Below are 26,668 nucleotides of genomic sequence, written 5' to 3' on the forward strand. Positions count from 1 at the left end.
AGTTTTCTTTATTTATTTTATTGAAAATGGTCTTGTGGCACATATTTTTAATCCCAGCACAAAGGAGACAGAGGCAGGCAGATCTATCTCTGTAAGTTCAAGGACAGTCTAAGCTACATGGTGAGAATGGAAGGGGTCAAAGAACAACATGAGAGCCTATATACCACTCCTGTAGGCCTGACTACCACAGTCACTGACCTCTGCTTATGTTCTGAAGAAGATTAGTTTGAATTCTCTTTGGCATCGAAGGCTACGCAAAGCCTGTTTGTGCTGGCCTCTACAGTAAAGTGCCTGGCACCAGGTGTTCAAGAGATGCTGCAGGAAAGAACTCTTTTCCTCGCTGTGAATGCCATCAGATGAATGGAGATCTCCATCTCCTTTTTTTCCTGGTTCCTCCTAGCAGAGTTCAGGGCTGAGTGCATTTCTCATAGCATGTCGGGACAGTGCATCCATCCAATTAGGCAGTCCAAGAAACAGGTAGTGAATGGCTTCGCTTCCTACAAATGATCACTGTGGACCTTGTAGATCATGCTTTTATCATTTCTTTAGCAAGTTAATATGGTTCCTGAGAAGCCAGTGGATCCCAACATGACCGAAATTCATTATTATGGAAGGCTCTGAGATCTGCTGTCCTGGGTCAAATTTCTGAAGAAATGCTGCCTTAGCACAGGCATAACATAACATAGCTTTGGCTCACTCTCAAACTCTTCTTTTTATTATAGCCTTGTTCCCTAGACTGTCCAGTCCTCTCCTTGCTTGTTTAACTTTTCATGACTTGCTCTATCTTTTTTTGTAGTTGTTGTTTCTGGTGTTTTTTGTTCTTCTCTCAGAGACCAGGAAGCTCAAGGGTTTATTTTACAGATGTTTTCTGCTAAGTCAGCATCTCCCTAAGTAGCTATGGCTGGCCTTGAAATGAAAACTTGTTTCTCTTTCTTAATACTCAGATTGTGACTGATGAAAGGGGTTAGGTTGCTCCTGGACTAAGATGGCATGCCAGGACTTTTCCAGGAGGGTTAGTCAATGGAAGTTTGGGTACCGTTAGGGGCACTTTTGAGCTTTTGCAGTCTCTGAATTTTCCTGTACTTAGCTCTTCTCATCTTAAACCACCGGTGCACTTCGGATTGTCCCATATACAGCTGTCTTGCAAGGATCTTCTTTGTGATCTCATTAGGGTACTGAACTTCTTGAAAAGCTTGCTCAAGTGTGCCTTGCTGCCAGGGTGTAAGACCTCTACGTATTCGTGGCCGAGTGCGCCGGGGCTGAGGCTTTGGAACTCTGGCAACTATGGTCTCCAATCCTTCCAACTGTAGATGTCTGGGGCTTTGATGACTCTCTTGGTTTGAGAAGGTGACATCACCACCAAGGTCTTTCAAGCTGACTTCTTGCTTGAGGTTTTGGAACTCTGGCAACTATGGTCTCCAATCCTTCCAACTGTAGATGTCTGGGGCTTTGATGACTCTCTTGGTTTGAGAAGGTGACATCACCACCAAGGTCTTTCAAGCTGACTTCTTGCTTCTTATCACCCTGTTGATTCAGGATACCATGGTGCTCGGGGTTGTCCAGAAAGCTTAGTGCATGTTCTAGGAGAACGCTGTTCTCTTCAGCAGCAAGTACTTGTGGTTGTTGAACTCTGGCATCTAAGGTGTCCAATCCCTCCAACTGTAGATGTCTGGGGTTTTGATGACTCTCGTGATTCCAGAAGGCAACATCAACACCAAGGTCATTGAAGCTGACTTCCAGGTTCTTATCACCCTGTTGGTTCAGGATACCCTGGTACTTGGGGTTGTCCACGAGGCCTAATGCAGGATCATGGAAAATGCTATTCTCTTCAGCAGCAATTACCTCTTGGTCATCTTTGATTTCTACCTCAATCTCAGGTTCTGCCATGTTGAGGATATTGGATGTAGAGTTATCTCTGAGGAGTTCCATTCCTTGAACTCTGTAGAAGAAGCCTTCTTTCATAGATAAGGACGTGGTCTGCATAATCCAACAGTCAGTGTCTTTCTTAATCTGAAAAAGCTGACAATCCAGAGCTGCTCAGTGCACCAAGCAGGACTTCTCCACAGTCTCAATCTGGCATAGAAATCTGAACAGAATCCTGTTGTACTGTTCTGCAGTCTTTGGTCTTTGGTGAAATCGCAAGGAACTTGGTCCTACTTCCATTGATGGAACAGCAACCAGCAGGACAAGGTAACTTGCCAGCAAGAAGGAGGGCAAGTGGCAGAAAAGCAAACTTTCCTTCCATCAAGTCCTTTTATAGATGCCCCAGGCAAAGGCCCGCCCACATTTAGGGAGGGCCTCACATCAAATGGTCAATTACAGAAAACTCCTTGGTATCTGGGCATAATAGCACACACCTTTAATCCAAGAATTCTGGAAGTAGAAGCAACGGGATTTCTTTGAGCTCCATGGGGACTTGTGTATATAGAAAGTTCTAGATGGAAGGAGGGAGGTAGAGAGAGATATGCAAAAGAGAGAGAGAGAGAGAGAGAGAGAGAGAGAGAGAGAGAGAGAGAGAGAGAGGAGCTGTGCATGACCTTGTTCAGGAATTTGTTTATTTGTTTTTGATTCCAGATGCAATTAAAGAACGGCCAATAATCCAATCAAAATTTTCTAGATGTAAACTCTTTTAGTGACAGAAGACTTACTTAGCAGGTAACATTAAGATATTCCTTTCTTCACTTCTTATCTAACTAAATATATAATTTGAAATTGCTGCCTCAAAATTAAAAATAATTGGAGAAGATATGGGCCTTAAGTATACTATCCAACTTGTATCCATTTGATCTTCTTATGTTGTCGTCTAATCTTTCTAGAAAGGACTTCAAGAACTATATTGAAAAGATAGGGAGAGAGGGGGCAGCCTTGTCTAGTCCCTGATTTTAGTGGGATTGCTTCAAGTTTCTCTCCATTTAGTTTGATGTTGGCTACCGGTTTGCTGTATATTGCTTCTACTATGTTTAGATATGGGCCTTGAATTCCTGTCCTTTCCAAGACTTTATAATGAAAGGATGCTGAATTTGATCAAATGCCCTTTCAGCATCTAATGAAATGATCATGTGAATTTTTTCTTTGCGTTTGTTTGTGTAGTGGTTTGCATTGATGGATTTCCTTATATTGAACCATCCCTGCATCCCTGGGATGAAGCCTACTCGATCCTGGTGGATGATCATTTTGATTCTTAAAGAACAAAGACACAGTACTTCCAGACCGGAAAAAAAAAGATTGAAATCACATCTAATTGCCTTGAAACTTTGAGTACCCTCCTAACTCTGCAGACCTAATATTGGGAATAAAAGGTAAGCCCGGAGCTATAAGCAATGTGTTTTGATTTTAGCAATGTGTTTATGCCAGAGTCATGAACACTTGGGGTGTTCAAGCTATGCTGAAGAGAAGAAATGGATGGGAAGCAGAACCAAGTTCACACAGATTACTCACTTCATGCAGTTACCTAGGCAATGATATCTGCACCCTTGGCATGAACTTGAGCAATGGCCTCCAGCTTTTCCAGGCAGGCGAAGATCTCATTGAGCTAAAACAGAAATAAACAGCATCACAGCATATACTAGCATCATGACAAAAATGGCCATTAATTAAAACCAGGACTTAACCTGTCTTAAAATGGATAGAAATATAGTCCAAAGAGATATAAGAGGCTTTGTCTCTATAAAAGATTTGTCAGGACTTACATACAGTTTGGACCAGTATCTGAGGAACCTTCTCTCAGGCATCCAGATTGAATGGAGGAATTTTTCATTGAGCTTAGACATGGTACACTAGAATTCTTTTCAACAAGTGCTACAACATCCCCCAAGGGCCTGGTCAAAGCTAACACACATATTCAAACTATTACTCTGAGTCTTTCAAGACAAAATTACCCTTACTCTCCACCAAGTTAAGAGTACTATTTTATTGCATTTCCCATGATTGATTCAGGTTTATCAAAACTCATGCACATCCATGATATTTCCTAAAAAAAGGCAAACTGATAAATATATGACAGCCAAGCCAGTGCAACGGGCAGGAAGCCTACCTGATTCTATGAGGCAGACAAATGCACACTTTCACCGGGTTTATAAGAGGTTCAGAGACCAGCTTTCCCTTATTCAAGCACCTTAGGTACCCAACCCATAACCTTCTTTAAAATGTAGTATGTACAGCAAGGTCTTCAATAAACGACCTGGCATAGTGGCCACCCACAAGCAACCACAGTGACTCATGTCCCAAAAGCCAGGGTCAACAGCAACAATAGGAAACCCATGCAGACCATCCAAACCAGACAGCCTAATGGGTTGTTACCTCAGTGTTGAACAGTTGATATAAATCTTTGTGGGCCATGTAAACCATGAAGGAATTTACACCTGCCAGGCAAGAAAAGGAAAAAAGTCAGGAAAAAGTCATGATTAGCTATCAACATAGTCGTCTCACGTTTATCATTTATACATACAAAACCGTACCCACTCCCCCCCCCCATATATATATATATATATATATATATATATATATATATATATATAGAGAGAGAGAGAGAGAGAGAGAGAGACAGAGAGAGAGAGAGAGAGACAGAGACAGAGACAGAGAGACAGAAAGAGACAGAGAGACAGAAAGACCCTGAGCACATGGCTCAGATGCCTGTCCAATAGAGGTGAAGACATTTGTAATGCTTTTATCCTATCGTGTCCTTTCTTCTCCTGTAAAATCCATAGTTTGTTAGTAGTGTCTTGGCAGAATAGTGTCTCCCTTCTGCAGCTTTATCTAATCCCAATTCCCAGCATTGCCAGAATTTAGAAGAGCAAAATTGATATTGTTTGAGGAAGTAGATACCAAGAAGTTACATTAAAATACCAGTTGTGCAAAGACACTAGGGGTTGTAGAACCTGAATGTACCACCACACCACGATCACCTGGGAATGCTTCCCTTTGGGGCATCTGTTCCTTCACCCTTGTAAATTGGGAAATAACACTCACCTCATGAGGACGTAGTTCACCATGAAAGGAGCCAATGGTCTTTTAGTCCCTGTGAGGCGAGCATATGGTCTCCATGGGGTGGGTTTATTTCACTATTTGGTGAAAGACTGTTATACACTATGCTGCAGGCTGATGTGCCAAAGAGGAGAAAGAATACAATAAAACTAACCTTAAAAACTACTTATCGGCTAGACCTGGCGATGGGACAAGCTTATCATCCTATTATGGGGTTGGCTAAGGCAGGAAGATTACCTTGAAATTTCTTTCTATTACTTGGTGTATGCCATGAGTTTTGCCAGTGGCCTGGGCTACATAAAACTTATCTGGCCACCCAGTAAGGCTTTGCATCAAAATAAAATTAAAGCCAAATCTCTGAAAGCCTTGTATCCTCCATAAAAACTATTTTGTAATTTGTCAAATGTATATACTTATAGGATGTAATATTTTCTGCCATGGAACTTACACTTATCAATACACACATACACAGCATACGTACACATGCATTCACACATACACAGCACACCTGCACAGTTTTATTCTAACTATATTATTTTCCCACCATTCTCTACAATTTGTTTGAAGAATAAAACAGGTGGTGGTGGCCCAATCCTACTTTTATCCCAGCACTAAGAAGGCAGAGACAGGCAACAATCTATGAGTCCAAAGTCAGCCTGATCCACAGAGCAAGATCCAGGACAACCAAGGCTACAGAGAAACCCTATCTCAGAAAGAAAAAATAATCTAGTTTTCCATGTAAGAATATCATGACGTTTATTAGAAAACGGTGGATACTATGTACTCAGTGTGGCTGTTTGGATAGGAGTGATTCCTATAGGCTGAGTTATTTAAATGGTCATTACGGAGTGACAATGCTTGACAGTGATTAAGATGTAGCCTTGTTGGGTTTATTATGGCCTATTGAAGCAAACTTGTCACAGGTGGTGTGATTTGGAGTTTTCAATTGTAGATTTAGTGTTTTTCTCTCTTCCTCCTGTCTACAGATCTAAATGTCTAAGCCTCAGCTACATCTCCAGCCCCATGTCTGTCTGTGTAGTGCCATCCTTCCCAGCATGGGGATAAAGGAGTAAAGCGCCAAATCTGTAAGGTGGCCTCAATGACATGTTTCAGTTTTATAAGAGTTGCTGTGGTCATGGTATGTTCACAGCAAATAACATTGACTAAGACAATGTTCAACAGTTTGGAGAATAACTCTTTCACGTGTGAAGTTTCTAAGCTTTGAATGCAGTTTCTAAATTTCAAATGTAGAAATAAAAATTAGATATAAAACCTGGCTTCAGTCAATTAACAGAGAGTACAGATAGCAATTTGTGACTTGAATCTGTGCCTTGTACTCTCATACCTAAGTCATCAGCATTATAGGAAAAGATCTATTTGATTTTCAACCAAATCAATAAGTAGTTGGGATGGTGGAACTCAGTGTGGGTCATCTCAGGGCAGTTTTCCACAATATTCTCATTTCCAAAAGCCTCCAAATAATTCTTGGAATGACCCAAGTTGTGTAATTTCCTTAAAACAGCTGAATTTTTACTACTATTAAAATTCTCTGTGTGTCAGGCAACAGAGAAGGGGGATGGGGCTAATTGTTGTTTTGTGTGCTCAAGGATTGGGCAAGATTTATAGGGTGCAGCAAGGGATAGAAAGGAAGAGGCATTCTTTGAGGGAGCATCCTCTCTCCTCCAACGTAGACACATAATATTTCCCTAAAGTTTTTTGCACAGTGGCAAATCAGAACTGGTGCTTTGAAGCATCCTATCTGCTGCCATTCCTTCAAATGCTTTCCTTTGCACCACACCATCAGCAGAGGCTGTTGTTTATCCATCTCTGATATTCTGGATCACCTTACAAAGCTAAGCACATGACACACATTTGCATAACTATGTGTGATCCTGTGGATGTACAGAGTCGAATGAAAAGAAAATAAGAAGAGACCAGAAGAATCTATGATGATAATGGAACCAAAATCATCATTGCAATGATAGGACGGACACACACACACAAACACACACACACACTGTATTTTTTATTACTAACTATCAATCTATCCTTGCTCCTTGCATGTCTTAGACTTTCTTAAAGATGTGTCATTATTACATAATATTAACATTTGGTCTTATAAAACAGATAGAGGTTATAATCATTTGTTCTCAGATTTCTTAGGAATGTGACCTCAGGAAAGATTAGTCCCATTGCTGCAAGTTCTGCCTTTGCAGTACTGGTATTGATGCATTGTGCTGGGTAGTTTCATGTCAACCTGATTCAAGCTAGAGTCATTTTGGAAGAGGGAACCCAGACAGAGAAAACGCTTCTACTGTGGGCAAACCTGTAATATATTTTTCTTGAATGGTGGCTAATGTGGGAAATCTAGCTCACTGTGGACAGAGTCATCCCTGGGATGATACTTCTATGTGCTGTAAGAGGCAGACCGAGCAAGCCATGAGGAGCAAGCCAGTAAGAGGTGCTTCTTCAAGGTCTGTACTTCAACTCCGACCTCCAGGTTCCTGTCCAGCATGAGTTCATGTCCTGCCTCCCTTCAGTGACATACTACCAGCGGTAAGATGTAAGAAACCCTTTAGTCCTTGATATGCTTTTCATCATGGTTTTTAATCATATCAATAATTAATTCAAATGCCCATGAAGGTGGAAAGCGTCATCTTTTCTGCAGATCTGTTGCCTATTAAATGTCACCCCAGGCAGTTATCCTGACTTCCTGTGTTTTTCTTTTTTTTTTCTATTTATTTATTTATTTATTTATTTATTTATTTATTTATTTATTTATTTTGGCTTTAAAAACAGCTTTTATTTAGCAAGGAATTTACAACTGTGTACATTTTTTTTTTTTTTTTTTTTTTTTTTGCTTTCGCGTGTCTGATCTTGTCTCAGCTGTACTTGATCTGGGGAAATGTCTGTCTCCGTGTGCTTGCTTGTAAAGTCTTAGATGTGATGATCTTTAAATCCATGACCTCATAAATGATCTTCTTCAACTCTGGAACAAGAAAGAGACAGGGCAGTGGGGTTTTAATTCTAAGAAATTCATGACAAGGACCCTGCTAATACAACACAGGCTTCACAATACATAAGTAAACCAGCCATTCTGTTCACTCTTACAAAGAAAAATGGCTCAAAAATACGTTATGCATTCTTTTTTCTTTTTTTTAATATTTTTATTTTCAATATTCTTTGTTTACATTCCAAATGATTTCCCCTTTACCGGATCCCCCCTCCCCATATGTCCCATAAACCTTCTTTTCTCCATCCCTTCTCCACTCACCTCCCTCCTTTTTCTTTTTGCTTATACACTCTTCCAATGCTAGATCAATCCTTTCCAGGATCAGGACCCTCTCCATAGTTCTTCATGGGAGTCATTTGTTATGCGATTTGTGCTGTAGGTTTTCAGGGCTTCTGGGCTAATTAATATCCACTTATCAGAGATTGCATTCCATGTGTATTTTTTGTGCTTGGGTTACCTCGCTTACGATGATATTTTCCAGATCAAACCATTTGCCTAAAAATTTTGTGAATTCATTGTTTCTAATTGCTGAGTAGTATTCCATTGTGTAAATATACCATATTTTGTGAATCCATTCCTCCTTTGAGGGGCATCTGGGTTCTTTCCAGCTTCTGGCTATTATAAATAAGTGTGCTATGAATACAATGGAACATGTGTCTTTATTGCATGCTGGGGAATCCTTTGGGTATATGCCCAGGAGAGGTATAGCAGGGTCCTCTGAAAGTCTCATGTCCAGTTTTCTGAGGAACCTCCAGACTGATTTCCACAGTGGTTATACCATCTTGCAGCCCTACCAGCAGTGGAGGAGTGTTCCTCTTTCTCCACATCCTCGCCAACACCTGCTGTCTCCTGGCATTTGTGTTTTCTTTGAGTCTGCATGAGATCTGCACAGGATCTTCTAGCCTTCATAGTCTCAGGTGAAAAGTCTGCTGTGAATCTGATAGGTCTTCCTTTATATGTTATTTGGCCTTTTTCTCTTACTGCCTTTAATATTCTTTCATTGTTTAGTGCATTTGGTGTTTTGATTATGTGACAGGAAATATTTCTGTTCTGCTCCAGTCTGTTTGGCATTCTGTAGGCTTCTTGTATATTCATGGGCATCTCTCTCTTTAAGTTAGGGAAGTTTTCTTCCATAATTTTATTGAAGATATTTGCTGGCCCTTTAAGTTGTACATCTTCACTCTCATGTGTTCCTATAATCCTTAGGTTTGGTCTTCTCATTGTGTCCTGGATTTCCTGGATATTTTAGGTTACAAGCTTTTTGCATTTTGCATTTTCTTTAACTGTTGTGTCCATGGTTTCTATGGTATCTTCAGCATCTGAGATTCTTTCTTCTATCTCTTGTATTCTGTTGTTGATATTTTATTTACATCTATGTTCCCTGATTTCTTCCCAAGGATTTCTATCTCCAAATTTGTCTCCCTTTGAGTTTTCTTAGTTGTTTCTACTTCTGATTTTAGATCCTGGATGGTTTTGCTTAGCTCCTTCACTTGATTGTTTGTGCTTTCATCTAATTCTTTAAGAGATTTTTGTGTTTCCTCTTTCATGACCTTGGCCTGTTGACCAAAGTTCTCCTGCATTTCATTAAGTGGTTTTTGTCTTTCCTCCTTATTGGCTGTTGTATTCTCCTGAATTTCTTTCAATGATTTTTTGTGTTTCCCTTGCAAGGGCTTCTAACTTTTGATCCATTTTCTCTTGAGTTTCTTTAAGTATGTCCTTCATGTGTTAATGTACCAGCATCATGACCAGTGATTTTAAATCCAAGTCTTGTTTTACTGGTGTGATGGGGTATCCAGGACATGCTGTTAAAGGAGAATTGGGTTCAGATGTTCCCATATTGCCTTGATTTCTATTAGTGACATTCCTGCGTTTGCCTTTTGCCATCTAGTTCTCACTGGTGTTAGTTGGTCTTGTCAATGTCAATGCTGGACTCATCAGTGCAAGCTGCCTCTTCCCAGGTGGCCTCTGGTGTACAGCTTACCTCCTGCACTGCCTGGAGACAGGGTGCTGTTGCCCAGGCTGTTCAGATCCCGAAGCAGACACCTGAAAGCTCCTGCTGGGGGCCCGCTGGATTCACCAGAGCACATTGATTACTCCCAGCTGGCCTCCCAGAAGCCCCTATTGCCTCTTGCAGGACCTGGAGATGTGGTGTTGCCACCCAGGGTGATCTGGATCTGGAAGCAGAGCGATCTCAGGGTTCCTGCCAGAGGCCTCAGGTCTGGAATGTAAGCTCCGTGCCACTGGAGCAAGCTGTGTGCTCCTAGACTGCCTCCGGGTGCACACCAGGTCTCCCACACTTCCTGGAGACCGAGTGCTGTGGCCCAGGCTGTTCAGATCCCAACGTAGACCCCTGAATGCTCCTGCCGGGGCCTTCTGGGTTCACCAGAGCACACTTGAAGCAGACACCTGAAGGCTCCCACAGGGGCCCGCTGGATTCCTTCCTGCGTTTTTTGTCTGCATAGTTACTATTTATCTCATGAAGATCATACAAAAAGTAAAGTTTCATAAAAAGAATGTGCCTAGAACAAGGTAAAAGCCCCCCAGGCATCCCTCATGTTTTAGTTACCAGACTCCAATCAAGAGTAATGACTCACATGCATGGGAAGTTGTGGGAGGTGCAGACAAGGCAGCAGAGAGATAAGGCTGGTGAACTTGCTTTGGCTCACCTTTTGCTTTGCTGAGGTTCTTCACTTCCTGCTAGACACTGTCATTCCAATGTGTGATGTCCACATCACGCTATGCAAAGCATAGTTGCAGCAGCTGTTAGCATCAGCCCACTTATGCCACTTTTCATAGGCCTCTGTCAGGTTAGACTCAGGTTCAGGTACCAGATGGTCACCTGAAGACAGAGGGAAAAATGTGTGACTCAGACACAGCTTGGTCTCCCTGCCTCATTCCTGGTCCTTCCTGCTTAGTTGACTCCAGGACTTGGAACAAATTGCTAGCTTTCTGAAACCTAGGCTTTCTTTTCTTAAAAATGGGAAATTAAAGTAAATAGGGAACATATTCTGACATTATTTTCCATCTAAGTTTGCCATTTGACTAAGTTAATAATGCATATATAAGGTGCTTCACAGATACCTGTTGCATGCTAAGTGTTCGGTAAGTGTTAATACCACTATTCTCTGCATCCTGCTGATACATATTTTTATATAATTGTGGGTGTATCTGCATCTATTTGTGTCAGCTGCTGGGTGGAGCGCCTCAGAGAACAGCCATGTTAGTCTTCTGTCTTAAGCATACCTGGGTATCATTAATAGTGTTAAAGATTGGTGCTTGCCGGTGGGATGGGTCTTAAGTTGGGCTGGTTATTTGTTGTCCTTTCCCTCAGTCTCTGCTCCATCCTCCATCCCTACATTTCTTGTGGACAGGATACATTTTGTGTCTATTTGGTGGGTGGGTTTGTGTCCCTATCACTCTATGGAACTATTGTGAGAGGGTGTGACCAGCAGGCGGGCAGTGACCAGTGTATAAAGTGAATAAGTTAACAATAAAACTAAAACAATAATGGAGTTGTATTGTCAGTTTTGTTTGTCAACTTGATAGAGGCTGGAGTTATCACAGAGAAAGGAGTCTCAGTTGAGGAAATGTCTCCATGAGATAATATTAGTATGGTTGCTCATCAGCTGTAAGGCATTTTCTCAATTAGTCATCAATGGTGGGAGGGCCAATTGTTGGTGGTGCTGTCCCTGGGCTGGTAGTCTTGGACTCTATAAGAAAGCAAGCTGAGCAGGTCAGGAGAACAATCCAGTAAGTCACATCCCTCCAAGAACTCTACATTAGCTCTTGCTTCCTGACCTGCTTGACTTCCAGGCCTGACGGGCTTTGGTGATGAATAACAGTGTGAAGTGTTAGATGAATAAAGCTAGCCAGGCAGTCCTGGCACAAATCTTTAATCCCAGCACTTGGGAGGCACAGGCAGGTAGATTTCTGAGTTTGAGGCCAGCCTGCTCTACAGTCATTTCCAGAACAACAAGGGTTATACGGCAAACCTAGTTCAAAAAACCAAAATAACAACAACAACAATAACAACAACAGCTATCTAGAGAGAAAAAGCTGCTTGGTAATCTCCAAACTGAGCTAATTAAAAAAAAAAAAAAAAAAAAAAAACAAGCAGTCTCTGAGCTGCCTTGAGCCAAACAGGTCATCAGCTTGGACAGCTGATTTGAGTTTGTTTTCAATCGTTGACACACACCCCTTCTCTTAGAACCCCTCTTTAAGCCAAGGTTGGTCCTTGGAAGTTATACATGACACTAATTATTTTAGAAAATTTTGTGGTTGTTTAAGCATTTATTCTAGCATAGAATTCTCCGCTATATACTTTATTTGGATCAGAGCATTAGACTTCCATTGGACACTCAGTTTAGAACACTTAGTGGGTATCTGCGTACTTGGTCCACCTGTCTGTCCTTCCTAGGAATAAAAATGCTTGTATATCATTGGCAGCTGCTTGAACCTAATCCAGACCAAAGCTTTTTTCACTTGACTGACATTCAGAATTTCCCTTACATGAGTGAAATGAACTGGGACACAGTCCTGCAGAAGAGGCTCATTCTAGGCTTTGTTCAACGGTGAGTCAAGCCTTACAAGTCCAAAACGCTCCCACACTCTTTTCCCATTACTCTGTGCACAAGTCCACCCTGGGTCGCACTTGATGAGTACACCAGTAAAATAACACCCTGATGCTAGGTTTACAGAGATGAAAATGGAGGCATATGTAGGGTAAGTTGAAAACCCTACGTCACATGATTGGCAAGTCACTAAGCAGGATGTCAACATAAGAACTTCTAGTCTTTAGCCACACATTTTTCTATAAGTGGTTCTAGTGTTCCTAATAGTCATTTTCAGAAATATTCTCATAGAAAAAGAAGTTTCCTTATTGCAATGTCCATTGAAATCTATGATTTGGTTAATGGTAAAACTCCAGGATCATTCCTCCTCTTTTGTTAGTTTTATTGTACTGATCCATAGTTTTCAGGACTAATAGTAAAATTAATAATAATATATCATTTCATATAGGCAGATTTTGTTTGCAGGGATTTCATATATGTTATAGACCAAAGTCTGCCACAAGATAACCAGGATTCTTTGGTCCAGGAAGGCACAGGTCCAGGGTGATGACAAACTGACAGGACCACAGAAGCAGTGTGAAATAAGAATGTATATTTCTGGATGTCTCCTACTCCAGTCTGAAGTACTTCGTCACCAGGATGAAGAGGCTTAAAAGGGGGGAGTATAGGCATGGCACAGAGAAGAATACAATGGGCGGACTAGGCATAAGTGCTCTTTGAGGCAGCTTCCCAAACTTTACAATGCTGCCATCTTTGTCTGGAAGAGCAGACATGGGAACCATTCTTCTTCAGCTCCCAGGATAGCATGACAGTGGAGCCAAGGTGAGGAAACCCTTTAACCGCATGTGCCCTGGGGTTTGGGTAAACATCCTATATTGCCCTAGAAACCCTAGCCTTTTACAGAGGAATGTGATGCTTAATTTGAGATGTTAACCTGACTGTGTTGGGGTTTTGTCTAAGCTCCACCCCACACCTATCTGTCAATAGCCAGGTATGCCCCGCCCCAGAGATCTGGCCCACTTTAAGAGGGGCTACTTGCTCCTCCTTTCTCTCTATGCTCTCCGCTCTCCCACACTCTCTCACCTCTCTGCCCCTGGGGCTCTTCTTCCCTCCACGTGGTCATGGCCGGCCTCCACTCTCTCTCTTCTCTCTCTCTCTCTCTCTCTCTCTCTCTCTCTCTCTATCTCTATCTCTCTCTCTCTAACTCTCTCTCTCTACCACTAACTCCCATCCCCTATTCTGAATAAACTCTATTCTATACCATGTATGTGTGTGTGTGGTCCCTCAGGGGCAGAGATGCACAGGCAAGGGCCCGCCTGAAACCTTCCCCCACTCTGCCTAGCTGCACTCACCTAACCCCCTATACTCCCCCATTTTAAGCCCCTTCATCTTGCTGCTGAAAGTCCTTCACTTGGTTCTGAAACCCAGGAATGAGAAACACCATGGGATATTAAGCCTCTAGGTTAGTCTTACACCACCACTGGTCAGAGCAATAGTCTCTGCACTTCCCGCATTTCCCCGCAGGACCGTTGCTGTTCTGTTCCCTCCCTCTTTCCTGGTGGAACTCAGCAGCGTGCAGAGGCAATGCCCTGCCAGGCGAGTGCCACCAGGCTCAGCTATCTAATTCACTCCTGCATCTTATTGCTAGGACAGCAGTATTTATTCTACTGGTTCCCCTTGTTTTCCCGTGCGCTGGCTTTGTGGCCTGCGGGGCTCATGGCAATCTGGCCAAGCCCCAGCGTTGGCTGCAGCTGCTGCAGCTCATGCCAGACCCCCTCCTGCTCCAGAACTGCTGAGGAAGCTGCCACTGCTGCTGCCAATTCCGAGGCAGCTCTGCCCCTCCTGCGCCGTTGCTAGGATACGAAACAAGCTACATCCCAGCCACTGCAGGCTACCTAACTTCCTACTTCTGCTGCTGACAGGAAGTTCAGCCCTGCACATGCGCGATCACTAACTTTCATCAGAACCGCTGCAGAGTTCGGACAGTGACTGCTACCCATGGCGAGGTCTCTCCAGGCTCTCAGAATCGGCTGTGCTCCATCCCTGCTGAGCGATGCTGCCTCCTCACCACACCAAGCCTACACTCATTTCCCCTTGATAGACCCCAACCACCCCCAACAACCTTACTGTCCCACTCTGCTGGCTACAGTGAAGATTTCTAGGGCCTTTACCTGCAAAAGCCTAGCCACAGACCATGCCCAGCTCCACACTGGCTACTGGGATGCCCCATCAATTCTACTACCCGATTCTCTCACAGCTCTACGTCTTCTCCCTACAACCCTGTCTTCCCTCTTCTTCACTGTGCGGTCTCATTCCCACCACTTCCAATGTCCTCTACTGTTAATAGAGAAGGCCAGGACTGGTCTTGGAGCCATGTACAGGCAGGAGAAGCAAGGTTGGGGGACAGGGTCCCACAGCCAAGCGGTCCACACTGGCTTCCACTGATGTGTGCTACATGTCAGGTTCTTCCCTCTAGCAGATTAAAAATTTATATAAACATTAATCATAATAGTAAATAACCCTTAGCTTTCAAATGAAGTCTGGCCAACCTCTTTTGGAATGAAGGGTTTCCTCTCATGCCTAGTCCACACTCCTGCTTAGGACTTCTAACCCACCCTCGGGTGTATCCTAATCCGGAAGTGATCCTGAGTCTTCCTTTGGCTTTTACAGCTGTCCTCGAAAATCCGGGTCCAGGCGGGATGCTTACTCCGGCTTTTAAAGCTCCGGCTTTTCTAGCCCCGGCTCCCAAAGGTCCTCACAACGGTCTGGACTCTTTGGCTTAGCTGCCTTTCAGTTGTTTCTGCACTCTTTAGGACGCTAAGTTTGCAGAACAACTCCCTCCCCTACCCAGTGGGTGCTACTTGTCTTTGACTGTATACTTTTAAAATTAACAGACTGGTAAACGATAAAGAATCTGAACCTCACCTATTCTGTGTTCCCACAGACTTAACTCATTTCCTCCTATAGCTTGCATGCTCAAGTTGATGTTAACAAGCCTAAATCTGCCTAGACAAACTCATTTTCTGTCACTACAATTTTATCCATTGCTGCCAGCTTTCTTACTCTGATCCTAGCATCTTTACTAACCAAGACAATATACAGTCCTCTACCTATGCAACCTGTCAAACTACTTAAGATTTTCATTCCTATTCTCTCTTAACTATTGCTCTCCTCTCTTGTGCTCAATCTTGTCAGACATTTGTTATTAGATTTAAGACAGACAGAATTCCCAAAGGCCTGACAGCTTCTCCCAGGAGGTCTCAGAAGAAAGATGGACACCGCCACAGGATGCTGCCTGAAAGAGTGTAGTGGACAAAACTGGATACCTTGAGTCAAATGACTTTGCTAAACAAAAGTAAGCCATTTCTCATGTCATGGGTATCCATTCCACAGAAAAAGCTGTGCATCTTCTGTGCTTGAAAGCCAGTCTGACAGCCAAAGCCACCATGGAGACCAGAGACCACAAAGAACTGCTGGCTACTAGAATCTGTCATTCTTTAATAATATAACTGCTAAGTAATTGTTTATTCCTCAGACTTCTGACTACATTGACAGCTAGACAGTTATCTCCTGATCTAAACTCTGTTTCCATTAAATGCTTCATATTTCCCCTTTTGCTCTGTCACTGTCCCAACCTTCAATTCTATTCCTTCTGATCCACAAAGGCTCATCTTAAAGACTGTTCATGTGGTTAACTCATGTTGTTATCTCTTTAATAAACTTGTTAGCTACAGGAAACCTACCCAGATCTACTGCTCATGGACCAAGTAGGCTCCATCCAGATAAGTACATCTGTCCAAGTTCCCACTTTACTAACTTTCCAAAGGTGGGATTCCTCTGGATTTCAATTGTACATCTTAAGAAATTTTTCCCTATTCCCAAATGTACTTAGTCTTAATCCCTAACTATACTAATATGTTACAACATCTTGTTAAGTCCAGGCCCTTGCCATATCCAAGATAGCTCCAGAGAAGCAACCTTCAGATGCTCCAATCTCCTCTCAGCTTCTCCAAATGCAGACAGCTTCTACTGGACATGTTCTCCTGACCTATCTTCAAATGGCTCTACAAACCCTGGACAGCAAAGAAGCAGCCTGTCCTCCTGAGACTGGACAATCACCCCCCATACCCCTTTCTCTAGGTTCCGCAGAGACACGTCGCCCCAATGTCAGGATGAAGCAGCCAGATCTCAACAACGACACTATCCCTGCTTCGCTGTATTCGCTGTCACTTCTTTTCTTTTTTCTTTTTCTTTTATTAATTAAACAAACCTTGGGGTATGTTGGGGTTTTGTCTAAGCTCCACCCAACACCTACCTGGCAATAGCCAGGTATTCCCTGCCCCAGATATCTGGCCAACTATAAGAGGGGCTATTTGCTCCTCCTCTCTCTCTTTGCTCTCCGCTCTCCCACACTCTCTCACCTCTCGGCGCCTGGGACTCTTCCCCCCTCCACACGTGGTCATGGCCGGCCACACTCTCTCTCCTCTCTCTCTCTCTCTCTCTCTCTCTCTCTCTCTCTCTCTCTCTCGCTCTCTCTCTCTCTCTCTATCTCTATCTCTATCTCTCTCTCTACCTCTCTCTCTCTCTACCACTAACTCCCATCCCCTATTCTGAATAAACTCTATTCTATTGCATGTATGTGTGTGTGTGGACCCTCATGGGCAGAGGTGCCCAGGCAAGGGCCGCCTGGACACCTTCCCCCACGCTGCCTAGCCACACTCACCTAACCCCCTATACTCCCTCCTTTTATGCCCCTTCATCCTGGTGACGAAAGTCCTTCAGACTGGACTAGGAGACATCCAGAAATATACATTCTTATTTCGCACTGCTTCTGTGGTCCTGCCAGTTTGTCATCACCCTGGACCTGTGCCTTCCTGGACCAAAGAATCCTGGTTATCTTGTGACAGACTTTGGTCTATAACATACATGAAATACCTGCAAACAAAATCTGCCTATATGATATCATTTTAAGTCACTGGTCTACAGCCCAGAGTTACTTACTTTTCTCTGTTGAAAATAATAAATTCTTTCAGAACAGCATCAAGATGCACTTGAAGAAGGCATGTCTTCAAGGGGAACATGACAAAGAAACAGAGGCACACTTACTTGACACATGGGGACCTCAAATGTCCCATATACCATAGAGCATTCAGTGAGCACCATGTATAGAGGAATACCTGTTTCCAGATGCACAAAGTTTCCGACATATATATGTGTGTGTGTATATATATATATATATATATATATATATATATATATATATATATAAAACCTTGGCCAAATTAATTGGCAAAGGGAGTGGCACAATTAGAAATTGTGGCCCTTTTGCAGTAGGTATGTCAATGTGGGGGTGTGTTGTAAGACCCTCATCCTAGCTGCCCAGAAGTGCAAATTCTGATAGCAGCCTTCAAAAGAAGATGTAGAACTCTCAGCTCCTCCAGCCCCATGCCTGCCTGGGTGCTGCCATGTTCCCGCCTTGATGATAATGGACTGAACCTCTGAACCTGTAAGCAAGACCCAATAAAATGTTGTCCTTATAAGCATTGCCCTGGTCATGGTGTCTGTGCACAGCACTAAAAGCCTAACTAAGACAGTTCTCCACCCTGGATAATTGCACTATCAGAATTAGGTACAATGTTTTTGGAACTCTAGAATATAGACATACATATTGTGTGTGTGTGTGTGTGTGTGTGTGTGTGTGTGTGTGTGTATGTAATCACGCATAACTTCCATGAGTAGGTGAGATAAATTGCAATTTCACTGCTAATACTGTAGAGGTTATTCCACCCATTGTGTCTCTGAGAGGAATCCTGCACATGTACCTTCAGAAACCTGTACCACACCTTGCAGATGGGAAATTGTGACAATATCTTTTAAATCCTGGGAAACTGGCATCTGCTTGCTGCTTGTTGCTGCATCACAGGGGTGAAGACAAATAACCTAATGGCCTCTGTTGCTGTACCTCCATTATTATTATAAGCCCCCAGCATCAAGCAGGGGCAAGCTTGTAAGATGTACTCCCTTAGCAGCTCTGAAATGAACTGCCCTTCCCTTAGCTTGGTTGGGAGCCTATCTACCTGAGATTAGTCACTTTTCCTCATTTCCTACTCCTTTTTTGCCAGGAGCCTCTTTTTTTTTTTTGTGAAGAGTTTTAGACTCCAAAATCACTTCTTCCAGTTCAAAGTGGGATCACAATTGAGCCTTCCTTTCTGTAAGAAGGAAAGCAGGGCTCAGTCCTCAGATCCCTGCATCATTCCAAAGACATAGAAGCCTAACAGAGAGAGCAATGAATAGTCTTAATGGGGTAGCCCAAGAATAATAACAGGTTCTCTCTCTCTCTCTCTCTCTCTCTCTCTCTCTCTCTCTCAGAATTTATAGCGTTTAATGGCAGCATTTATTGTTACATTCTTTGATAGTATAGTTTAGTTAATTTTACAAATATCTAACTATACCTAGGTGTGCAATGAAGCAGACCATATTAAAACAATATTGATAAGGTTTGAAATTCTGGGTTTCTCAGTAGACCAGAATCATGGCCATTGCTTGGTCACCATCCAAGTTCCACAACCAGGTTTCAATATCAGGATTTCTGAATGTGAGGCCAAGAATGTGAAACCTGATAAATTCTGCAAAGAGTCATATTTACAGAAAGGGCCAAGATCTATAAGGTGGATATTGTCTTAGGGTGTGAGGAGCAGCTAAAAGAAGGAAGGTAGTGTCTGTGGCAGGTGGCACCCAGGGTCCCCCATAGTCACCTCACTTTCCTCTTACTCACTAGAGTAGACACTGACATACTTGAATGCCACCACACTGTTCCAACTTCCACAAGGCTTTCATCTGACACATTAACAATGCACCTTTTCCAGCTGTTCATTGAAACAGCCTGTTGCCCATGTCTCCAGGACAAGTGCCTCGCTTGGACGTGAAGAGAAACCCCCGATTTCTCTCTATATGCCTCGGCAGAGCACATTGCTCTTGCCAATATTCCTATATCCAGTAGTATAATTTAAATACCAAGGAAAGAAAAAGAGAGAGGAGCTTCAGTAGGGATCCAACCTAACACACAGCAATATTCCATGAGACACAATATCCCTTGATTGGGTACTGAACCAACGGAAATTATTTCTCTGTCACTATTAGTTTTTTTTTTAACTGTTATTGATTTATTCATATTATTATTAATTTTACTATTAGTCCGGAAAACTATGGATCAGTACAATAAAACTAACAAAAGAGGAGGAATGATCCTGGAGTTTTACCATTAACCAAATCAAAGAATTCAATAGAAATTAATAAGTACCTCTTTGCAATAAGGAAACTTCTTTTTCTATGAGAATATTTCTGAAAATGACTATTAGGAACACTAGAACCACTTATAGAGAAATGTGTGGCTAAAGCCTAGAAGTTCATATGTTGACATCCTGCTTAGTGACTTGCCAATCATGTGACGTAGGGTTTTCAACTTACCCTACATATGCCTCTATTTTCTTCTCTGTAAAGCTAGCATCAGGGTGTTATTTTACTGGTGTACTCATCAAGTGCGACCCAGAGTGGACTTGTGCACAGAGTAATGGGAAAAGAATGTGGGAACGTTTTGGACTTGTAAGGCTTGACTCACCGTTGAACAAAGCCTAGAATGAGCCTCTTCTGCAGGACTGTGTCCCAGTTCATTTCACTCATGTAAGGGAAATTCTGAATGTCAGTCAAGTGAAAAAAGCTTTGGTCTGGATTAGGTTCAAGCAGCTGCCAATGATATACAAGCATTTTTATTCCTAGGAAGGCCAGATAGGTAGACCAAGTATGCAGATACCCACTAAGTGTTCTAAACTGAGTGTCCAATGGAAGTCTAACGCTCTGATCCAAATAAAGTATATAGTGGAGAATTCTATGCTAGAATAAATGCTTAAACAACCACAAAATTTTCTAAAATAATTAGTGTCATCTATAACTGCCAAGGACCAACCTTGGCTTAAAGAGGTGTTCTAAGTGAAGGGGTGTGTGTCAATTGTTGAAAGCAAACTCAAATCAGCTGTCCAAGCTGAAGACCTGTTTGGCTCAAGGCAGCTGGGATACTGCTTTTTTTTTTTTTTTTTTAATTTGCTCAGTTTGGAGATTACCAAGCAACTTTTTCTCTCTAGATAGCTGTTGTTGTAGTTATTGTTGTTATTGTTGTTGTTGTTGTTGGTATTTTGTTTTTTTGAACTAGGGTTTGCCATATAACCTTATTTATCCTGGTAATGACCGTAGAACAGGCTGGCCTCAAACTCAGAAATCCACCTGCCTGTGCTTCCCAAGTGCTAGAATTAAAGATTTGTGCCCGGACTGCCTGGCTAGCTTTATTCATCTAACTCTTCGCACTGTTGTTCATCACCAAAGCAAGTCAGGGCTGGAAGTCAAGCAGGACAGGAAGCAAGAGCTAATGTAGAGTTCTTGGAGGGATGTGACTTACTGGATTGTTCTCCTGACTTGCTCAGCTTGCTTTCTTATAGAGTCCAAGACTACCAGCCCAGGGACAGCACCACCAACAATTGGCCCTCCCACCATTGATGACTAATTGAGAAAATGCCTTACAGCTGATGAGCAACCATATGAATATTATTTCATGGAGACATTTCCTCAACTGAGACTCCTTTTTCTGTGATAACTCCAGCCTCTATCAAGTTGACAAACAAAACTGACAATACAACTATATTATTGTTTTAGTTTTTTGTTAACTTATTCACTTTACACACTGGTCACTGCCCGCCTGCTGGTCACACCCTCTCACAATAATTCCAAGAGAGTGATAGGGACACAAACCCACCCACCAAACTCTAGACACAAAATGTATCCTGTCCACAAGAAATGTAGGGATGGAGGATGGAGCAGAGACTGAGGGAAAGGACAACAAATAACCAGCCCAACTTAAGACCCATCCCAGCGGCAAGCACCAATCTCCAACACTATTAATGATACCCAGGTATGATTAAGATAGAAGACTAACATGGCTATCCTCTGAGGCGCTCCACCCAGCAGCTGACACAAATAGTTGCAGATACACCCACAATTATATAAAAATATGTATCAGCAGGATGCAGAGAATAGTGGTGTTAACACTTACAGAACACTTAGCATGCAACAGATATCGGTGAAGCACCTTATATATGCATTATTTACTTAGTCAAATGGCAAACTTAGATGGAAAATAATGTCAGAATATGTTCCCTATTTACTTAACACCCATTTTTAAGAAAAGAAAGCCTAGGTTTCAGAAAGCTAGCAATTTGTTCCAAGTCCTGGAGTCAACTAAGCAGGAAGGACCAGGAATGAGGCAGGGAGACCAAGCTGTGTCTGAGTCACACATTTTGCCCTCTGTCTTCAGTTGACCATGTGGTGCCTGAACCTGAGTCTAACCTGACAGAGGCCTATGAAAAGTGGCATAAGTGGGCTGATGCTAACAGCTGCTGCAACTATGCTTTGCATAGCGTGATATGGACATCACACACTGGAATGACAGTGTCTAGCAGGAAGTGCAGAACCTCAGCATAGCAAAAGGTGAGCCAAAGCAAGTTCACCAGCCTTGTCTCTCTGCTGCCTTGTCTGTACCTCCCACAACTTCCCATGCATGTGAGTCATTACTCTTGATTGGGTATGATAATTAAAAGATGAGGGTTGCCTGGGGGCTTTTTACCTTGTTCCAGGCACATTCTTTTTATGAAACTTTAATTTTTGTAGGATCTTCATGAGATAAATAACCACTATGCAGATGAAAAACGCAGGAAGAAATCCAGCAGGCCCCTGTGGGAGCCTTCAGGTGTCTGTTTTAAGTGTGCTCTGGTGAACCCAGCAGGCCCCGGCAGGAGCATTCAGGGGTCTACGTTGGGATCTGAACAGCTTGGGCCACAGCACTCGGTCTGCAGGAAGTGCGGGAGACCTGGTTTGCACCCGGAGGCAGTCTAGGAGCACACAGCTTGCTCTGGTGGCACGGAGCTTACATTCCAGACCTGAGGCCTCTGGCGGGAGCCCTCAGATCGATCTGCTTCCAGATCCAGATCAGCCTGGGTGGCAACACCACATCTCCAGGTCCTGCAAGAGGCAATAGGGTCTTCTGGGAGGCCAGCTGGGAGTAGTCAATGTGCTCTGGTGAATCCAGCGGGCCCCCAGCAGGAGCCTTCAGGTGTCTGCTTCGGTATCTGAACAGCCTGGGCAACAGCACCCTGTCTCCAGGCAGTGCAGGAGGTAAGCTGTGCACCAGAGGCCACCTGGGAAGAGGCAGCTTGCACTGGTGAGTCCAGCATTGACAAGACAAACTAACACCAGTGAGAACTAGATGGCAAAAGGCAAACACGGGAATGTCACTAACAGAAATCAAGGCAATATGGGAACATCTGAACCCAATTCTCCTTTAACAGCATGTCCTGGATACCTCATCACACCAGTAAAACAAGACTTGGATTTAAAGTCACTGGTCATGAATCTGGTACAGGAACACATGAAGGCCATACTTAAAGAAATTCAAGAGAAAATGGATCAAAAGTTAGAAGCCCTTGCAAGGGAAACACAAAAAATCATTGAAAGAAATTCAGGAGAATACAACAGCCAATAAGGAGGAAAGACAAAAACCACTTAATGAAATACACGAGAACTTTGGTCAACAGGCCAAGGTCATGAAAGAGGAAACACAAAAATCTTTTAAAGAATTAGAGGAAAGCACAAACAAGCAAGTGAAGGAGCTAAGCAAAACCATCCAGGATCTAAAATCAAAAGTAGAAACAACTAAGAAAACTCAAAGGGAGACAAATTTGGAGATAGAAAGCCTTGGGAAGAAATCAGGGGATATAGTTGCAATTATCAACAACAGAATACAAGAGATAGAAGAAAGAATCTCAGATGCTGAAGATACCATAGAAACCATGGACTCAACAGTTAAAGAAAATGCAAAATGCAAAAAGCTTGTAACCTAAAATATCCAGGAAATCCAGGACACAATGAGAAGACCAAACCTAAGGATTATAGGAACACATGAGAGTGAAGATGTACAACTTAAAGGGCCAGCAAATATCTTCAATAAAATTATGGAAGAAAACTTCCCTAACTTAAAGAGAGAGATGCCCATGAATATACAAGAAGCCTACAGAATGCCAAACAGACTGGAGCAGAACAGAAATACTTCCCGTCACATAATCAAAACATCAAATGTACTAAACAAAGAAAGAATATTAAAGGCAGTAAGAGAAAAAGGCCAAGTAACATATAAAGGAAGACCTATCAGATTCACAGCAGACTTTTCACCTGAGACTATGAAGGTTAGAAGATCCTGGGCAGATCTCATGCCGACTCTAAGACAACACAAATGCCAGCCAAAACTACGATATCCAGCAAAACTCTCAATCACCATAGATGGAGAAACTAAGATATTCCACGACAAAACCAAGTTTACCCAATATCTATCCACAAACCCATCCCTACAAAGGATAATGGGAGGAAAACAGCAATACAAGGAGGGAAACTTCACCCTGGAAAAAGCAAGATAGTAACCTTTCATCAAACCCAAAACAAGTTAACCAATCAAATATTAAAAAATTAACGTCATAAATGACAGGAAGTAACAATCACTATTCCTTAATATCTCTTAACATCAATGGACTCAATGCCCCAATTAAAAAAAAAATAGACTAGCCGGTTGGTGGTGGCCCACGCCTGTAATCCTAGCACTCTGGGAGGCAGAGGCAGGTGGATCTCTGAGTTCGAGGCCAGCCTGGTCTACAGAGTGAGTTCCAGGACAGCCAGGGCTACACAGAGAAACCCTGTCTCGAAAAAACCAAATCCAAAAAACAAAAAGACATAGACTAACCGACTGGATACGTAAACAGGACCCTACATTTTGCTGCATACAGGAAACACACCTCAGGGTCAAAGACAACCATTACCTTAGAGTAAAAGGCTGCAAGACAATTTTACAAGCAAATGGTCTCAGGAAACAAGCTGGAGTAGCCATTTTAATATCAGATAAAATTGACTTTCAACCCAAAGTCATCAAAAGAGACTCTGAGGGACACTTCTTGCTGGTCAAAAGAAAAATACAACAAGAAGAACTCTCAATCCTGAACATATATGCTCCAAATGCAAGGGCACCCTCATTTATAAAAGACAGTTTATGAAAGCTCAAAGCACACAATGCACCTAACACAATAATTGTCGGTGACTTCAACACTACACTTTGCTCAATGGACTGATCAGCAAAACAGAAACTAAACAGGCACACAATAAAACTAATTGAAGCTTTGGACCAATTAGATTTAACAGATATATATAGAACAATCTATCCTAAAGCAAAAAAATATACCTTTTTCTCAGCACCTCATGGTACCTTCTCCAAAATCGGCCATATAATTGGTCACAAGACAGACCTCAACAAATATAAGAAGATCGAACTAATCCCATGCCTCCTATCAGATCACTATGGAGTAAAAGTGTTCTTCAATAGCAACAAAAACAACAGAAAACCCACATACACGTGGAAACTGAACAATATCCTACTCAATGATACCTTGGTCAAGGAAGAAATAAAGAAAGAAATTAAAGACTTTTTAGAACTTAATGCAAATGAAGACACAACATACCCAAATCTATGGGACACAATGAAAGCAGTGCTAAGAGGAAAACTCATAGCCCTGAGTGCCTCCCAAAGGAAAATGGAGAGAGCATACACTAACAGCTAAATGACACACCTGAAAGCACAGGAACAAACAGAATCAATTTCACCCAGGAAGAGTAGAAGGCAGGAAATCATCAAACTCAGGGCTGAAATCAATCAAGTAGAATCAAAGAGAGCCATACAAAGAATCATCAAAACCAGGAGCTCGTTCTTTGAGAAAATCAACAAGATAGATAAACCCTTAGCCAGAGTAACCAATCAACATAGAAACAGTATCCAGATTAACAAACTTATAAATGAAAAGCGAGATATAACAACAGAAACTGAGGAAATTCATAAAATCATTAGACCCTACTACAAAAGCCTATACTCAACACAACTGGAGAATCTGGAGGAAATGGACAGTTTCCTAGACAGATATCTGACACCAAAACTAAATCAGGATCAAATAGATCAACTAAACAGTCCCATAACACCTGAAGAATTAAAAAGGGACATAGAAAGTCTCCCAAACCAAAAAAAGCACGGGACCAGATGGCTTCAGTGCAGAGTTCTATCAGACCTTCATAGAAGACCTAACACCAATACTCTTCAAACTATTCTACAAAATAGAAACAGAAGGAACTCTACCCAACTCGTTCTATGAAGCCACAATTATGCTGATTCCAAAACCACACAAAGATCCAACAAAGAAAGAGAACTTCAGGCCAATTTCTTTTATTAATATTGATGCAAAAATACTTAATAAATTTTTTGCAAACCGAATCCAAGAACACATCAAAACGATCATCCACCACGATCAAGTAGGCTTCATCCCAGGGATGCAGGAATGGTTCAATATAAGGAAATCCAACAATGCAATCCACTACATAAACAAACTCAAAGAAAAAAATCATATGATCATCTCATTAGACGTAGAAAAAGCATTTGATAAAATACAGCATCCTTTGATGCTAAAAGTCTTGGAAAGAACAGGAATTCAAGGCCTATACCTAAATATCATTAAAGCAATATGCAGAAAACTGGTAGCAAACATCAAATTAAATGGAGAGAAACTTGAAGCAATCCCACTAAAAATCAGGGACTAGACAAAGCTGTCCTCTCTCCATATCTTTTTAATATAGTACTTGAAGTTCTAGCTAGAGCAATTAGACAGCATAAGGAGGTCAAGGGGATACAAATTGGAAAGGAAGAAGCCAAATTATCACTATTTGCAGATGACATGATAGTCTACTGAAGTGACCTGAAAACCTCCACCAGAGAACTCCTACAGCTGATAAACAACTTCCACAGAGTGGCTGGTTATAAAATCAACTCAAGCAAATCAGTTGCCTTCCTATACTCAAAGTATAAGCAGGCTGAGAAAGAAGTTAGGGAAATGACACCCTTCAAAATAGCCACCAACAATATAAAGTATCTTGGTTTGACTCTAAACAAACAAGTGAAAGATCTATATGACAAGAA

Source organism: Apodemus sylvaticus, chromosome 13 (assembly GCF_947179515.1).
Source record: "Apodemus sylvaticus chromosome 13, mApoSyl1.1, whole genome shotgun sequence".
NCBI classification, from domain to species: Eukaryota; Metazoa; Chordata; class Mammalia; order Rodentia; family Muridae; genus Apodemus; species Apodemus sylvaticus.